The sequence below is a fragment of the Leucopleurus acutus genome, assembly GCF_964270905.1.
Source record: "Leucopleurus acutus genome assembly, chromosome: 20".
NCBI lineage: Eukaryota > Metazoa > Chordata > Mammalia > Artiodactyla > Delphinidae > Leucopleurus > Leucopleurus acutus.
Genome location: NC_139162.1, coordinates 58,541,198 through 58,556,514, shown reverse-complemented (window position 1 = coordinate 58,556,514; position 15,317 = coordinate 58,541,198).

Sequence of the window (15,317 nt, the reverse complement as noted above, 5' to 3'; positions counted from 1 at the left end):
CGATAGAGCACAAGAAATAAAATTAAATCTTACAAAAAGAACTTCAGAGGAATATCTTGCAAGAATAGCCCATTGTCCTTATAATAACAGTGACCGGGTCAGTAACAGCATTTTCTGGCACAAGCAAGAATGAGGAAATGTTAGCTAGGTGAAGGAAGTAGAACCTGGGGCACACAGGTGCCTTGGATCTGGAAAATTCACCTGGCTATGGAGAGGGTAAACAAGGTGGGATTCATGCCTATAAGACTCCTGACTCTGGATCCATCCCTGCAAGGCAGGGGGTAGCAGGTGCTGGATCTGTCAAAGAGAAGAGACAGCAGTGCTCACACCTCAGCCCTACTACACAACACCTACTCCGGGAACTGGGGAAGAAAGCAGTGCCCAGGTCCTGATGTGAGAAGGGGAGACTTGCCAATGGATAAAAAGAAAGGGCAGAGACTAGTTCAGGACACAGGGGTGGGTTTGAGGGCCTTACCCGGGGAGGTTGTAAGTGCCAAGTTCTCCAGCATCACATCATGGTACAGGCATCTCTGAGCCTCGTCAAGGAGACCCCATTCCTCCAAGGAAAAGTTCACGGCCACATCTTCAAAAGTCACACTGCCCTGTCGTGATTGGGACAGATGAAATCACAAACAATCCTCTCTCAAGAGGACCTACAATCATTTCCCCTATTTATCTATTCTATGTCTATCCTCCTCCCAATCTCCCCAGTCAGAGGAGAAACTAGGCCCTGGCGCCATTGGTGCTACTGTCTCCCTATGGGCCCAATGACTACTGGGTCCAGCCGTCAGCAACAAGAGACAGGTGCACAAACAGATATTTAAACTGTGGGCCTGACATAGAGGCATCCAACCCTCCTACCAGGCAATAACCCTGGTGTGATCAAGGTCATGTAAGTCCCAATACCAGGGACCTGGGACCATGAAACATACTCCCTCTCCATGTACACATCACTCTCGAGACTGCACATCCCTCATATTTAGACATGCCCATGGCCACCACCACCTCACCATCCCACTCTATAAGCATCTCCCTGACCTCCCCACACGTTGAAATATTTTTATCACCTCCTTTTTTTAAATAAAGTTTTTCTTAAATTTTTATTTATTTTTTTATTTTTGACTGTGTTGGATCTTTGTTGCTGCGCGCAGGCTTTTCTCTGGTTGAGGCGAGCGGGGGCTACTCTTTGTTGCGCTGCACAGGCTTCTCATTGCAGTGGCTTCTCTTATTGAGCAAGGGCTCTAGGCACACGGGCTTCACTAGTTGTGGCACAAGGGCTCAGTGGTTGTGGCTCGTGGGCTTAGTTGCTCCGTGGCATGTGGGATCTTCCCAGACCAGGGCTCGAACCCATGTCCCCTGCATTGACAGGTGGATTTTTAACTACTGCACAACCAGGGAAGCCCTGATCACCTCCTTTTCACTGCACTGGTGAGGGTGGGATTTCTGCCTAGGGTTAGGGCACCTGACACTGGAAAGATGTTATCAGCAGCATCTTATTAATCATATATATCCACAGCCTGGAATAGGAAGACACCACATTCCATACAGGGCTACATGGAGTTACACTCTGGAAAACAGTGAACAACCAAGAACTGTGAGACGTAAGCTTTGTAGTATCAAGAGGGTAAGGTGCCCCTGGTTCCATGGGAGGATGCAATTTCCTTTTCTGAATAACTCCAAAGGGCTGACAGGGAACTGAAACTCACTACAAAGGGATAAGCAGGAATTATACCTGGTCCCCTTTATAAAAAGCATTGTTTGGTTAGGAGACCTTATCCACTGGAGCAGAGCAAAGTGGGGACCTGCTGCTCAGGCCATTTGAGGTCCTGCCAGTTTCAACACATGTCAAGGAAGCATATAATACTGGGAGTTAATTTTAGGCCTTACACCACAACTTAGCTGACAACATCCAGAGTATGCTTGGCAAATTCATAAAGGATCCAGTAATTCTCCAGACTTCCATGGCTCCCATTAACAGTGGCAGTGACAAAATCTTCTATAATGGCCGCCCTGACAGGCTCCATTCCTTACCTCTGACTTAGCCACACAGAATCGACTGTTCATTTCAGACACCCATGGCCCTATTCCACTTCTATTGCTATACTTGCTGTTCCCTTAACAAGCACAACTTTCCTCCGTCCACTTAACCCTCATTCAAAGCCTAGCCCATTGGTGGCCCACCCCAGGCCTACTGGTGCTCACATATGATGACATTTTCCCGTTCTTATCCTCCAGGCTGAATGAAACATGTCAGAGCATACCAAAGTCATCAAAAAATCCTGGAGCATCCATAGGGAAGTAGGCACCAGCTCCAGCCTGACTGTCATCTTGCCTCAATTACTTCTAGGCCTCTGCATCCCTCTCATTTCCATTGGCCACTTAGAATGTCTACTCATCTGCCACACTATGTCGTCCCCAACACAACCTCCCTTTATGGCCACTTACCTTCCTCACTTTTGTTTGTGAAGCCCAATACCATGACCCAAGTACTGAAGCCAGATATTGAGTCCACAGCCCCACCCTCCCTTTCCTGGGCACCTAATAGCTTTACACCGTAACCTGAAGACTGCCCCTCCTTAATGTCACCACAGCTTACTCATCATGGTCTACAGAGTACCGACCACATTTTGGATGTCTCCATCTTAAACCCCTCCGCACATTTCCACACCTATGTGTTCAGCTGCTCCTTTCACGCCTCCACTCAGTGATCTCTGATACACCTCAGACTTTAAACATGGCTAAAACAAAGCTCTTGTTACCCCCAGTGACTATCACTTACTACAGTCTTTCTCATCCCATATGATGGAGTTTTCATCCCTACAGCTGCTAAGGCTGGAAACCCTGGGGTAATCTCTGACTCCTGTTTTACTCCCTCACTGTTCACATTAGAAAAAAATCTAGTTGTCCCTTTTTAAAACATGCATCCAGAATACAACCACTTTTCCTAAGCCACCATTATGGTCCATTAACCCTCACCTGGACTATGATAGGAGCCTGTACCCTGATTTTCCCCTCCTCTCTCAGCTTCAGTCTCTTCTCCACTTTACAGCCAAATGGAGCCTGTTTATAGACACTGGTAAGAACATCTCTCTCCTCTGATCCAAATCTCCCTTCAGCTCTAGAATAGACATCCGTCTTTTCAGGGAACCATTTCTATACTGACTCCTGTCCCTGCTCTTTGTTCTCACCTAAAAGAAAGGAGACCTGTGGTTTCCTGAACAATCCCTGATCAGTTTTACCTCTAAACATCTGGAAATCTTGGAACAAGTTCCTGGAAGAACCCTCCACGCCTGTTTCCACTGGTTGCCAATCATGAGAATACCTCTATATAAAGCCTCACATGGATTCAGGGCTATGGGTTTGGAGTTTCTTCAGAGTTCCCAGACTCAAGAATTGGAGGGATAGCATTAAGAGTCCCAGGAAACCACAATTCAGAGAACACAGGAGTGGGGTTTGTGGCCCTGAGGGACTGGGACACGCTCCACCTTCCTGTGTGAATTCCACAAGCACTTCTGCAGCCATGGGAACCTGTGCAAAGGGGCAGGGCTCGGAGGTTCCATGTGCTGGTGAGGTTCCATGTGCTGATCTCCTCCCTGTACCCTTCCCTGACCCTGGAGCCAGGTGACCTCAGGCTGATGGTCTAATCTCAATGATCAGTGTCCTTACCAGCTGCGTGAGAACCTGAACAAATACTCAACCTCCCAGTACCTAAATGTCGTCATCGCCTCTTTCGTTTTTCCTTTGAACAGCTTTTGGGAAATTTTTAAACTCTTACGTAGATCCTGTATTTCTTTTCTTAAAACTCCCCATGGCTTCTAGAGTTCTAACATTAAGAACCCTCATCCTGCTATTCCAGGCTTTGCTTCACGTTGTTTGTTCCCTGCGGACAGAACATGGTTCCCAGGTTTCCCTAATCCTTCCGCCTCAATCCGACCTCCTAGCCTTTGCACCTGCGGTCCCTCCACCTGAAACCTCTCCCACGAGCCATCACACTGTCTGTCTGAAACAGGGCCCCACCCACGACCACCTCACCGTCCAGGACACCGCGGCCTGGGCTGCGGGCACGTGAACAGGCGCCCCGCTTAGTGTCTGGTGGGGTGAGGACGGTGAGGGGTCGGAGGACGAGCGTTTACCTCAGGCGGGTCCCTCAGCGCCGCCGCAGCCATCGGACTCTGTGGGCGGGGCGGGGCCGGTAGCGGCGGGAGAGGAGGCAGGACGCGGACACGGCGGTCCCTCTCCCGGGCCTGGCGCTGGGCACCCCGAGAGACATCGCCGAACCTCAGGCCCGCCTCTATGCCACAGGGTCAGCCCCTCCTCTCGCACCTCTTCTTTCCCATCACCTCCGTCCCTACCCAGCGTTGCGGAGCTGAAACAGACCAAGGCCAATTAAAATGGCCACCTGGAGGAGGAGACAGGAAGTCCCGCCCGACGCTTTGTGCCCAAACAGAAACTCCTTTTTCCTGAGCCTTTATTGGCTCAGGGACTCTGCCTTCGACGCAAGGCATTCTGGGTCACGTAGTTCCCATTTCCAGGAGAAAGGCCAAGATCCACCGCGAGGATGCGCTGGGAAATTGCGTGCGAAACGTCTAAGGGACACTTTGAAAATGGCTAATGAAAGCGAAGGCATCAAGCATTTTCCTTACTTTGCTGTACAGACTGCATTTTAGGGTAAACAAATAGAAAATTAGGAGTTTCTTCTTTATACATGCAGAATTCCTGATAAGAATTAGGTAGAATAGGGACTGGTCTACAGCGCATAAAGTAATGAATTTAATCAATGATCACCAACCAATTACTTCAGCCAAATAACTGCAAGGGACAGCTAACACAACAGATAAAAGTCCAGTGAGGGAAAAATGACATTGGATGAAAAAACCCTAATAACATTTGGACCCACTGTGTGAAGTGTCCAAGAAAATTTAATCGGTCTACCTAAGAAAGAAATGGAAAATTTTATTCAAGCCAAGTAGGATTATAATCCGGGAACACCCTCTCAGAAAGCTCCAAGAACTGTTCTGGTCGTTAAAGGTCGAAGCAGTTATATAGGTTTATAATTATATAGACAGAGGGCTGTACTTTAAATGCCGTAGATAGTTTGCACAATCCAGATCTGTAAGTACAACGTGGTGGGTCATCGTGACACCATACAAGATCAAGAAGGCATGTTAGCTTTTAAGGAATTTTCTTGTTGGTGCTAGGAGAATGTTGCTCTTTATGGTTGAGCAAGTATTTCTGCCAATGGGGAGGTTTGGTGGATGCATAATGCAGATATACAATGCACAGTAGAGAGGAAAGAGGAGGCCAAAGGGCACAGAAAATTTTTTATGTTTAAATTATCCTTGACTTGCCTCAGAATACAAATTTTTATTGCATCAATCGTTAACTTTGAAAAGCAGAGACACTCAGACTTCAGAGCATCTGTTGGTGATGCAGTCATAAGTCTCAGCCCTGCCTGTGGAGTACAGTGACCAGAGTGAATTTGATCAATGCCTCTGGCTCTAGTTATACATTTATTGGAAGCAATGCAGAACATGTTAGGCCATCAGAGAAATGCAATTAGAAAATGTGGGAAATTATGCCAAATGACCTAGTTATGCCACCATATATATGACAAATATAACAGAAGAATGTAAGACAAATCTTTGAAATAAAAGAGAACTAAGATGCATAATTAAACATAAAATGGGAGTATATTGTTTGTGATTTAAACATAATGATTATGAAAATATAATTTTAGAAAAAGTAGGAAAATTGAATTTCAGTTATTGGTATTTCTGTTAGTATGAAAATGATGTAATTGTCACAATGAAAGAGAATGTGTACTTTATAGACATACTGGAAAGATTTATAAGTGAGGTGATGTGTCTGGCATTTTCAATGCTGTAAGTTTAGGAACATATTTATGAATTATATATAGAGAAAATGAAAAAGTACATATTTATACTGAAATTTGACCTATATATAGCTAAGAATTCTTTTAAAATCATTTGAAATATTATAATTAACAAGAGATTATGGGTATGCATATATGCAATAAAAATTAAAAATCAATATTAATCTTGTAAGAAGATTTCTCCTAATTAAAAATTTAAAGCAAATGTTACTGAAATACAAAAATTTGAAAAACATTAGAACAAAGAAATGTGAAAGAACTGAAGAAAATTAAAAACCGTAGAAATTAAACCAGAAATTATAAAAACCACCTCTAAATAAAAATAGATATAAAGCAAGTTTCTATAAAGGCTATTATGAATAAAAATACTAAAAGAGGTAATTTACTTTATGTATTTCAAACAAAATGTTAGTGTTTCAGAGCTTATTAGTTAAAGCTTACTTAAAGGGATGACAAAAGTATTTATTAGAAGAAATTATAAATATATCCAACAGCTTATTCTGGCAGAGAAAATCGTAGTGGGGTTAACAGTACATAGTAGTGAGCCTGGAAACACACCTTACTGATATGTACATATTGAATAATTTAAGGGGGCATATATATATTAAACTTGATTATCAATTTGGACAGAAAATATATAATGTAATGAAATATTAAAATAGATTAAAACTTGAGATGGAAAAAATATTTTCAAATTGGAAATAATTTAATCAAACCTACACATGAAAAATCATATCTGTATGGATTGGGTAAAAATTTTCTCAGTGATGGGACTTCCCTGGTGGCGCAGTGGTTAAGAATCCTCCTGCCAATGCAGAGGACACAGGTTCGAGCCCTGGTCCGCGAAGATCCCACATGCTGCAGAGCAACTAAGCCCGTGCACCACAACTACTGAGCCTGCACTCTAGAGCCTGCGAGCCACAACTACTGAGCCTGCACACCTAGAGCCTGTGCTCCACAACAAGAGAAGCCGCCACAATAAGAAGCCTGCACACCACGATGAAGAGTAGCCTCCACTCGCCGCAACTAGAGAATCCCGTGCATAGCAACAAAAACCCAATGCAGCCATAAATAAATTAATTAAATTAAAATTTTTTTCTCAGTATTTTAATTTATATAGCATTCTATAAAATTGAACAAAACTAGCAAATTGGTAGTACAATAAAAATACTAGAGTAAGAGAATTATAAAAAGGAAAAAAATGGAAATAGTTTATATAAAACCTTTGAAATGAATTTAAGTCATATACAAGCAGCATTATTTGTTTTGTATGAGGCGTAACAAAACTTGTTTTATTTAAAGAGACAAGGGTCTGCAAATTCTAAACTTGCTCTCATTATTGTACACATTGCCCTTTACAAACTGCAGTTTTTTTTAGATAACAAAGCCTCTTAAATTTTCCCTGATTAGAGAGGTTCTATGTGAGCACAAATAAGGTGTAATCAAGAAAACTTCACTCTCCACAAAATGATTGAAAGATACCTGTCAGTGTGTGTGATCAGGATATGATTTGTTAGAACAAACCGTCTCATGACTTCGAGATAATGAACTAGATACCTACAGATTCACCACTGAATCATCAGAGATCTTTCCAGAGAGAGGAGGCAAAATATTAATAATAATGAAGATATTATTTATATATAAAACATGCCGTCATACAAGATAACCTTTAGCTTTGAGATTCTTTACATCCCTGATTATCTTGCTCTTTGTATCTTACAATCTTTTATTCACATGTTTTTTAAGTGTGCCTTGCTTTCACGAAATCTGAAAGGAAGTTTTAACACTTGCACTCATCAAAGACATCTTAGTAAAACACTCCTACAGATTTCATTTGCAAATCATGCTCCCAAAAGATAAAAAATGCATATCCAACAATTGACATAAATGTCCACTCAAAAACTGAATAAAACACAGTCTTCTTACTCTTCGTGGGGAGCAAAGCTCTTAGAATGGACATTGTGAGGCTCAATGTGTTTGGTCAGCAATAAGAGCAAGTATAATCCAGACAGGTTGTAGAGGAAATATGGATACTAGGCAGGCTTAAAGCAAGTAGATGAGGTGGCACCGTGCCTCTTGGTCCCTCAGAATGCATCCCTTTTGTATCTCTTTGTCAGTATTTGTGTTTCAATCCCAGAAAGCAGATTTTTCCCCCCATATAACGTTTCTTATTGAATTTTCTGAGATATGGTCTATTTCTTCTAAGAATATGACATGTATCTGGGAATAGTGCTTACTTACCAAATTTACATTTGTTGCCAGGATGGCCAAAATATCGGCATCTGTGTATGGGGTAAAAAGTGGGCATCCAAACAAGAGATAAAGGTTTTTAATTCCACGATCTCATCTCCTTGCTGGGCAGTGATTATTATTTCACCTGTAAATGCAGTGGCAGTGTCTGCAAGGGGACTCAAGAATATCTCTGAAAAATATTTGTAGAGTGAGCAAATTACAGAAAGTTATTAATGTTGATTAATGGAGTCATCCATTAAGCACTGTGGAAATCACTAGAAGAGAAAAGGACTTGTGAAACCTGAGAAGAGGTAAATCTCAATGGGTGATAAATGAAGGACACTGAGTCCTAAAATGTGAGAGAATTAAGTTGAGTCCATGGTTATGCTGGAGACTTGGCTACCATGAAATTCTTGTTTCCACAAAGTGTGAATCCTTTCCATTCATGACAATCCTGGGAAAACAAACTTGAGAAAAAGAAATAGTAAGGTGAGAGCAGAAAGAGGTAGAAGAATGGAAGGAAAGCTATGGCATCATGTTTTATTCCATCAATAATCATTTACTAAACATCTCATCTGGCTCAGAGGCTCACCTAGATAAGAGTTATACATCAGCAACCAAAGAAATGTGTTCTCATGCAGCCTTCAATCCAACTCTTTATTGAAGGAATAGTCAATAAATCACAAAGAAAATATTCTATATTATAGTAATTATAATTATAAGTAATATAGTAATCTATATTATAGTAATTATAGTAATTACTAATTAGAGTAATTATTCTATATTATAGTAATTATAAGTATAGTAATTCTATATTATAGTAATTATGACAGAGATACAAAATCACAAAGAAAATATTCTATATTATAGTAATTATATTATAGTAATTATAAGGTGACAGGTGGTGTGGAAATATAAAAGAGCAGCAATGAGGAATGCAGGCATGTGGAGTCTGAGGATTTCAGTAGGAAATAGAGGTGTCAGAGATATTCTCATACTGCAGATAATATTCGAGCAAATATTTAATGGAGAGGAGAGAGTGACAAGGATACATCAGAAAGATGTTCCATGGAGAAGAACTAGCCAGTACACTTTCCCAAGGGTAGTTGTTTGCCTGGAGTGCCAGACCACTCATATGACCATTGTGCCAGTTCCAGGGTGTTAGAGATATTTTCTGGTATGTGTGTGTTTTTGTTTTGTTTAATTTTTATTGGAGTATGCTTTACAATGTTGTGTTAGCCTCCACTGACAACAAAATGACTCATCCATACACAGATATCCCCTCCCTTTTGGACGTCCCTCCCATTTAGGTTACCACAGTGCATTAGGTAGAGTTTCCTGTGCTATACAGTATGTTCCCATCAGTTGTCTATTTTATACATAGTAACAATAATGTATATGTGTCAATCCCAGTCTCCCAATTCCTCCCTCCCCACCCCTTTTCCCCTTGGTATCCATACATTTGTTCTCTACGTCTATGTCTCTATTTCTGCTTTGCAAATAAAATCTATACCATCTTTCTAGATTCCACATATATACGTTATTATATGATATTTGCTTTTCTGACTTACTTCACTCTGTATGACACTCTCTAGGTCCATCCTTGTCTCCAAAAATGACCCAATTTAATTCCTTTTTATGGCTGAGGTGGTGTGTTTTAATATACTGTAAAATACAGTAAAAATATGTTGGTCTCTACCACTAGTTCCTGCCACCAAGCTCTGAAATCCCTTGGAATTTCATTTTATTTCTTTTTCTTCTCTGATTGCTGTGGCTAGGACTTCCAAAACTATGTTGAATAAAAGTGGCAAGAGTGGGCATCCTTGTCTTCGATTAAATGCTTTCAGCTTTTCACTGTTGAGTATGATACCAGTTGTGGGCTTATATGACCTTTATTATGTTGAGGTATGTACCCTCTATGCCCATTTTCTAGAGAGTTTTTATTGTAATGGGTGTTGAATTTTGTCAAAAGCTTTTTCTGCATTCTATTGAGATGATCATATGATTTTTATTCTTCAAAGTGTTAATGTGGTATATCACATTGATTGATTTGTGGATATCCAACCATCCTTTCTTCCCTGGAATAAATCCCACTTGATCATGGTGTATGATCCTTTTAATGTATTGTTAGATTTGGTTTGCTAATATTTTGTTAAGGATTTTTGCATATATATTCATCAGTGATATTGGCCTGTAATTTTCTCTTTTTGTGATATCTTTGTCTTGTTTTGGTATTGTAGTGAGGTTGGCCTTGTAGAATGAGTTCAAAAGTGTTCCCGCTTTAAGTTTTGGGGAATAGTTTGAGAAGCATAGGTGTTAACTCTTCTCTGAACTTCTGGTAGAATTCACCTGTGAAGCCATTTGGTCCTGAACTTCTGTTTGTTGGTAGTTTTTTAAAATTGCTGATTCAATTTCATTACTGGTTAATTGGTCCATTCATATTTTCTATTTTTTCCTTGTTCAGTCTTGAGTGTACATTCTAGGAATTAATCCATTTCTTCTAGGTTGTCCATTTTATTGGCATATAGTTGTTGATATTAATCTCATGATCCTTTGTATTTCTGTTGTGTCAGTTGAAACTTCTTCATTTCTGATTTTATGGATTTTGGACTTCTTTTTTCCTTGATGAGTGTGGCTAAAGATTTATCAATTTTATTTTTCTTTTCAAAGAACCTTCTCTGACCATAACTTTTCCTACTTGTCAAGTATCTTTTTTGACCACAATGCTATGAGACTAGAAATCAACTACAAGAAAAAGAAAAAAAAACTGCAAAAAACACAAACACATGGAGACTAAATAATATGCTAACAACCAATGGATCACTGAAGAAATCAAAGAAATAAAAAAAAATATCAGGAGTTCTCTAGTGGCCTAGTGGATAGGATTCCAGGCTTTCACTGCTGTGGCCTGGGTTCAATCACTTGTCGGGAAACTGAGATCCCTCAAGCTGCCCAGTGTGGCAAAAAAAAAAAAAAAATCTATAGGCAAATGAAAACAAAAACAAAACAATCCAAAATCTATGGGATATAGCTAAAGCAGTCCAAAGTGGGAAGTTTATAGTGATACAAGCCTACCTCAGGAAAACAAAAAAAATCTCAAACAACCTAAACTTACACCTAAAGGAACTATTAAAAGAACAAACAAAACCCAAATTTAGTAGAAGAAAGAAATAATAAAGATCAGGGCAGAAATAGAGACTAAAAAAAAATTGAAAAGGTCAATGAAACTGAAATTTTGTCAGTTTCTTAACAACAAAAAATTCACCTACCATCTGATGCAGGAATTATACTCACAAATCTTAGTTCAAAATAAATGAAACACATTTCCACATGAAGACTAGCTATAAATGTCTGCAGCAGCTTTATCTTTAACATCCCCAAGCTGGAAACAACTCAACTATCAATAACAAGTGAATTGAGACAGGTGAATGGCATGTAACTGATATTCAGCTGATCCAGTTGGGGACCCAGGTTGGCTGTCTCTGGCATCTGTACTATTGAACTACAACGCTTCACAACACTGCTCTAGAAGGTGCCAAGTTCACGCATGTTGATAATGAGGATAATGATGATGATGATGGTGGTATCAACAGGAGCAGTGATGGCAACAGAGATCATACCTCAGACCTGCACAGTCAGGAAGTAACAGACTGGTCAGTTTTCATACATGAACCCATTTAGACAAACAATAGTACTGTGACATAAATACCATATTACCCCATTCTGTCAAGGACTCTAAGCCAGGGAGAGGTTCAGAAACTTGCCTGGGGCCATACAGCCTGTGAGAAGCAGAGTTGGGATTCTCACCAGGAGCTATGGCTCCAGGACTCGGCCTCCTGAGTGCTACACTGAGGAGGAAACAGTGCACAGCCCTGTGTAGGGCCAGCATTCTTGGAGAAGGTAGCCATGTGAGGGGGAGGTGATCTGGAGTATTTAATCCTTGAGAAAGGGATATCTGTGTGAGGGGATGACTTGGTCATCTGTGTGAGGGGATGACTTGGGAATTTGACTTGACAAATTCCCAGATTTTGATATTTCATGGACCTGTAAAATTTTTTTAAAAATCAGGAAATCTACATGGTGATTTGGTGCAGAAAGGACATTAACTATCATCTACACTCACTTACATTTCATTTTTAAAAAGGACTTTTAGGGAATTCCCTAGCAATCCAGTGGTTAGGCCTCTGTGCTTCCACCACAGGGGGCAGGGGTTCGATCCCTGGTCTGGTCTGGGAACTAAGATCTTGCATGCCGTGCAGCGTGGTCACAAAAAGGACTTTTAGCAGCAAAGAAAACACAGGTTGGCACCTCATAAAGAAGGCACATCTTCTACGTTGAATAACTTGAGGTTTCTGAGGGACTCACTCAGTGGCTGTATTTTCCTTACTTTGCTGAGAACAGGATATTGGAATTCAAGGAATGGAGTCTGAACAGTGCCTGCAACAAACCTGACACCTGGTCTGTGTTTACAGGAACTTGGCTGTGGCCAGTGTTACAATTCTCTTTTAAATGACCTATATTTTATTTTTCTTATATAGATTGCATCTTAAAAAGAATATTTGTATCTCTCTGCTAATTGGGAAAACCAGTTTGACTTGGGACAAGTGGAAGTTTACCATGAAAATACAATGAAATCAAAATAATGCTCTGAAGTCCCAGGGACCCCATGAGGTATGCTCACGGGTGCCCCCTCTATTAAAAAGGGATATTAGTTTCATGTCCCTGTTCGGGCACAAAAAATGGGGAGGGGGATATTAGTAACAGTGGGCAATAGAGATCTAGCACTATACCAAGAAGACTTTCTCCTGACCGCAGCAAGGGAAAGAGCAGGGGAAAAGAATTGCTTTCTCAGGGTGTCCAAGCATTCCACTTTATGTCAGATCTGTGCACCCTCTAAAATCATCTCCTGAAGCAGCACAGGAGCATGGTCTAGGCCTTAAGAAACAAAGGACAATGGTGTAGCATTCAGGAGTTACCCCCACCTTTTTTTGTTTTGGCCGTGCTGCGCAGCATGTGGGATCTTACTTCGCCGACCAGGGATCGAACCAGTACCCCGTTCATTGGAAGTGTTTAGTCTCAACTACTGGACCACAAGGGAAGTCACCAGGAGCCTGTTTTAACTGGGATTGTATGGTTTAAGAGGATACCCTGGATGAACTGATGCTAAATGATTCTCAAGAAGTACTGCCTGACTCACCCTCTTCTCTGAAGCAGCCTATCACCCATGAGCTTGCTAACTGGACCGAGGGTACACATGACCCAACCAGGCTAGGCTAGTCAGTTCCCCTTCTGTGTAATCTGGAGTGGGGACCTCAGATGTGGTTAGAGTGTGATGGGCACTCAGGTGAGGACTTGTGTTTTTTACCAAAAGACCCTTGGTGCAGACAGAAAGGTTAGAATAGAGGATGTCGGTCCAGAACATGGTGAGGAGTGCAGGGAAGAAGGACAGTGTGTGCCAGTGGTCTTCTCAACCAGCCAGTCCTGGACAGAGGGGACAGAACCAAACAGGAAGCAGGTCCATGAATGGAGCAGAGGTGAGCTATTACCCAGTGAGACTAGGAGCACATAGGTCTCCATTATCACCTCCTGGAACCAGGTCCTCTTGGCTGGGCTGTCTCTAGTCTTCCAGGATGAAGGTTACAAATACCTGAAAAAGTCAAACCTCATATTGGGATGTTAGATGGCATCAGAGGCTGTCACTCAAGTCGCTGATGAAGGTGGAGAGACCCAGCCCTGAATCACTGATTCTTGAGGGTTAAGCTCTGTGCTGTGCTCAAAGGAGAGGAAGGTGCGGCCTTTGGACATAATGCAATTGCAGCTGAGAGAAAAACCTCCCATTGGGGAAACCACTAGTAATGACAGACAAGGGCATTCCTGTGAGAACTGTGAGGGCAGGAGGTAAGTGGGGAAATGGTCATGTTGATAATTCCAACAAAGGTAACAGCAGCTGAGACTCCTTGGAACTCTGTGCATGCCTGCCCAGGGATGAGTGCTTCATGTGCTGAGGTAAAGGGATTAAACATCCCCAGCTCTGGAGCTAGACTTAGGGGTATGAATCCAGCATCTTGAACCAGACACTTGTCCATTGTGTGACCTTGGGGAACCCACAACATCATTCTGACCCTGGATTTCCCCAGCAGTACAATAATAGTTCCCACTATCTTGGGTGGTGAGAATTAAAGAGAATATGTTCATAAAGAAACCCTGGAATCCTGGCACTGTTAGGTACTCAGTATTTTGTTACTTTTATTAATCCTCACAGGAACCAAGGTAAGCGCCTCATCACCTCCATGTCAGTCAGCAAACTGAGGCTCAGGGAGCTCTAGCAAGTTGTCCAGAGATTCCCAGGTGGGGAACCCACACTGAGATGTCAGTACAGCCTCTGCCTCCTTGTGGGTGGGTGGGGTGGGTGGGTCAGTGGCTTCTGAGAAGCCCCATTTCTTTCCCAAATGTACCCAGGGACTTTGGGGAAAATGAGGGGTGCCTGGCCAGGGAATGTCACGGAAGGCAGAGACTAGTGCTGCCTAGGTCCAATGAGGTTGCGGGTATAGCCACGTTTCAGCTCTTCACCTCCCACAGCTCACTGGTAGAGCCACAACTTATACCTGTTTTACAAAGGAGGAAACTGAGGCCCAGAGTGGTTGGTCATTTGCCTGTGAGTCACAATATTTTGGGATCAGGATTCAAACCCAGGCTGCCTGACCCAGGGCTTGGGGAGTCTGATTACTGCCTTATTTCCAGTCCTGCTAGGCTTTGGGACTCAAAAAACACCCTGTTCATCCTGATGCCATCTCATCTCCCTCATCAAGAGTTCTGCTCCAACCCACCAACTCCCATGATGATAGACCAGGCAAAGGGGCGAACACTACTAAGCAAGGGTTTGTGGTATTATTAAATGTCTGAACTTTAGAAAGTGATGGAGAGTACATTATTAACACAGATTAAAATTAAAAGTATATGGTATATGTTTCCATTACATTGCACATAGCATAAAAAATTGAAAAAATTAGAACATATTATTCCAGTATTAAAAACAATTATTCCATAAATTAAAAAGTCACAAAATGAGTGAAATTCCAATACAACTTGGCTGTTTCACTGTTCTTTTGTGAAAGGAAGAAAATAGCCAAAATTCACAGAATAGGCAGAAGATATGAACATTTCACTAAAGATACAGAGGTAGCAAATATGC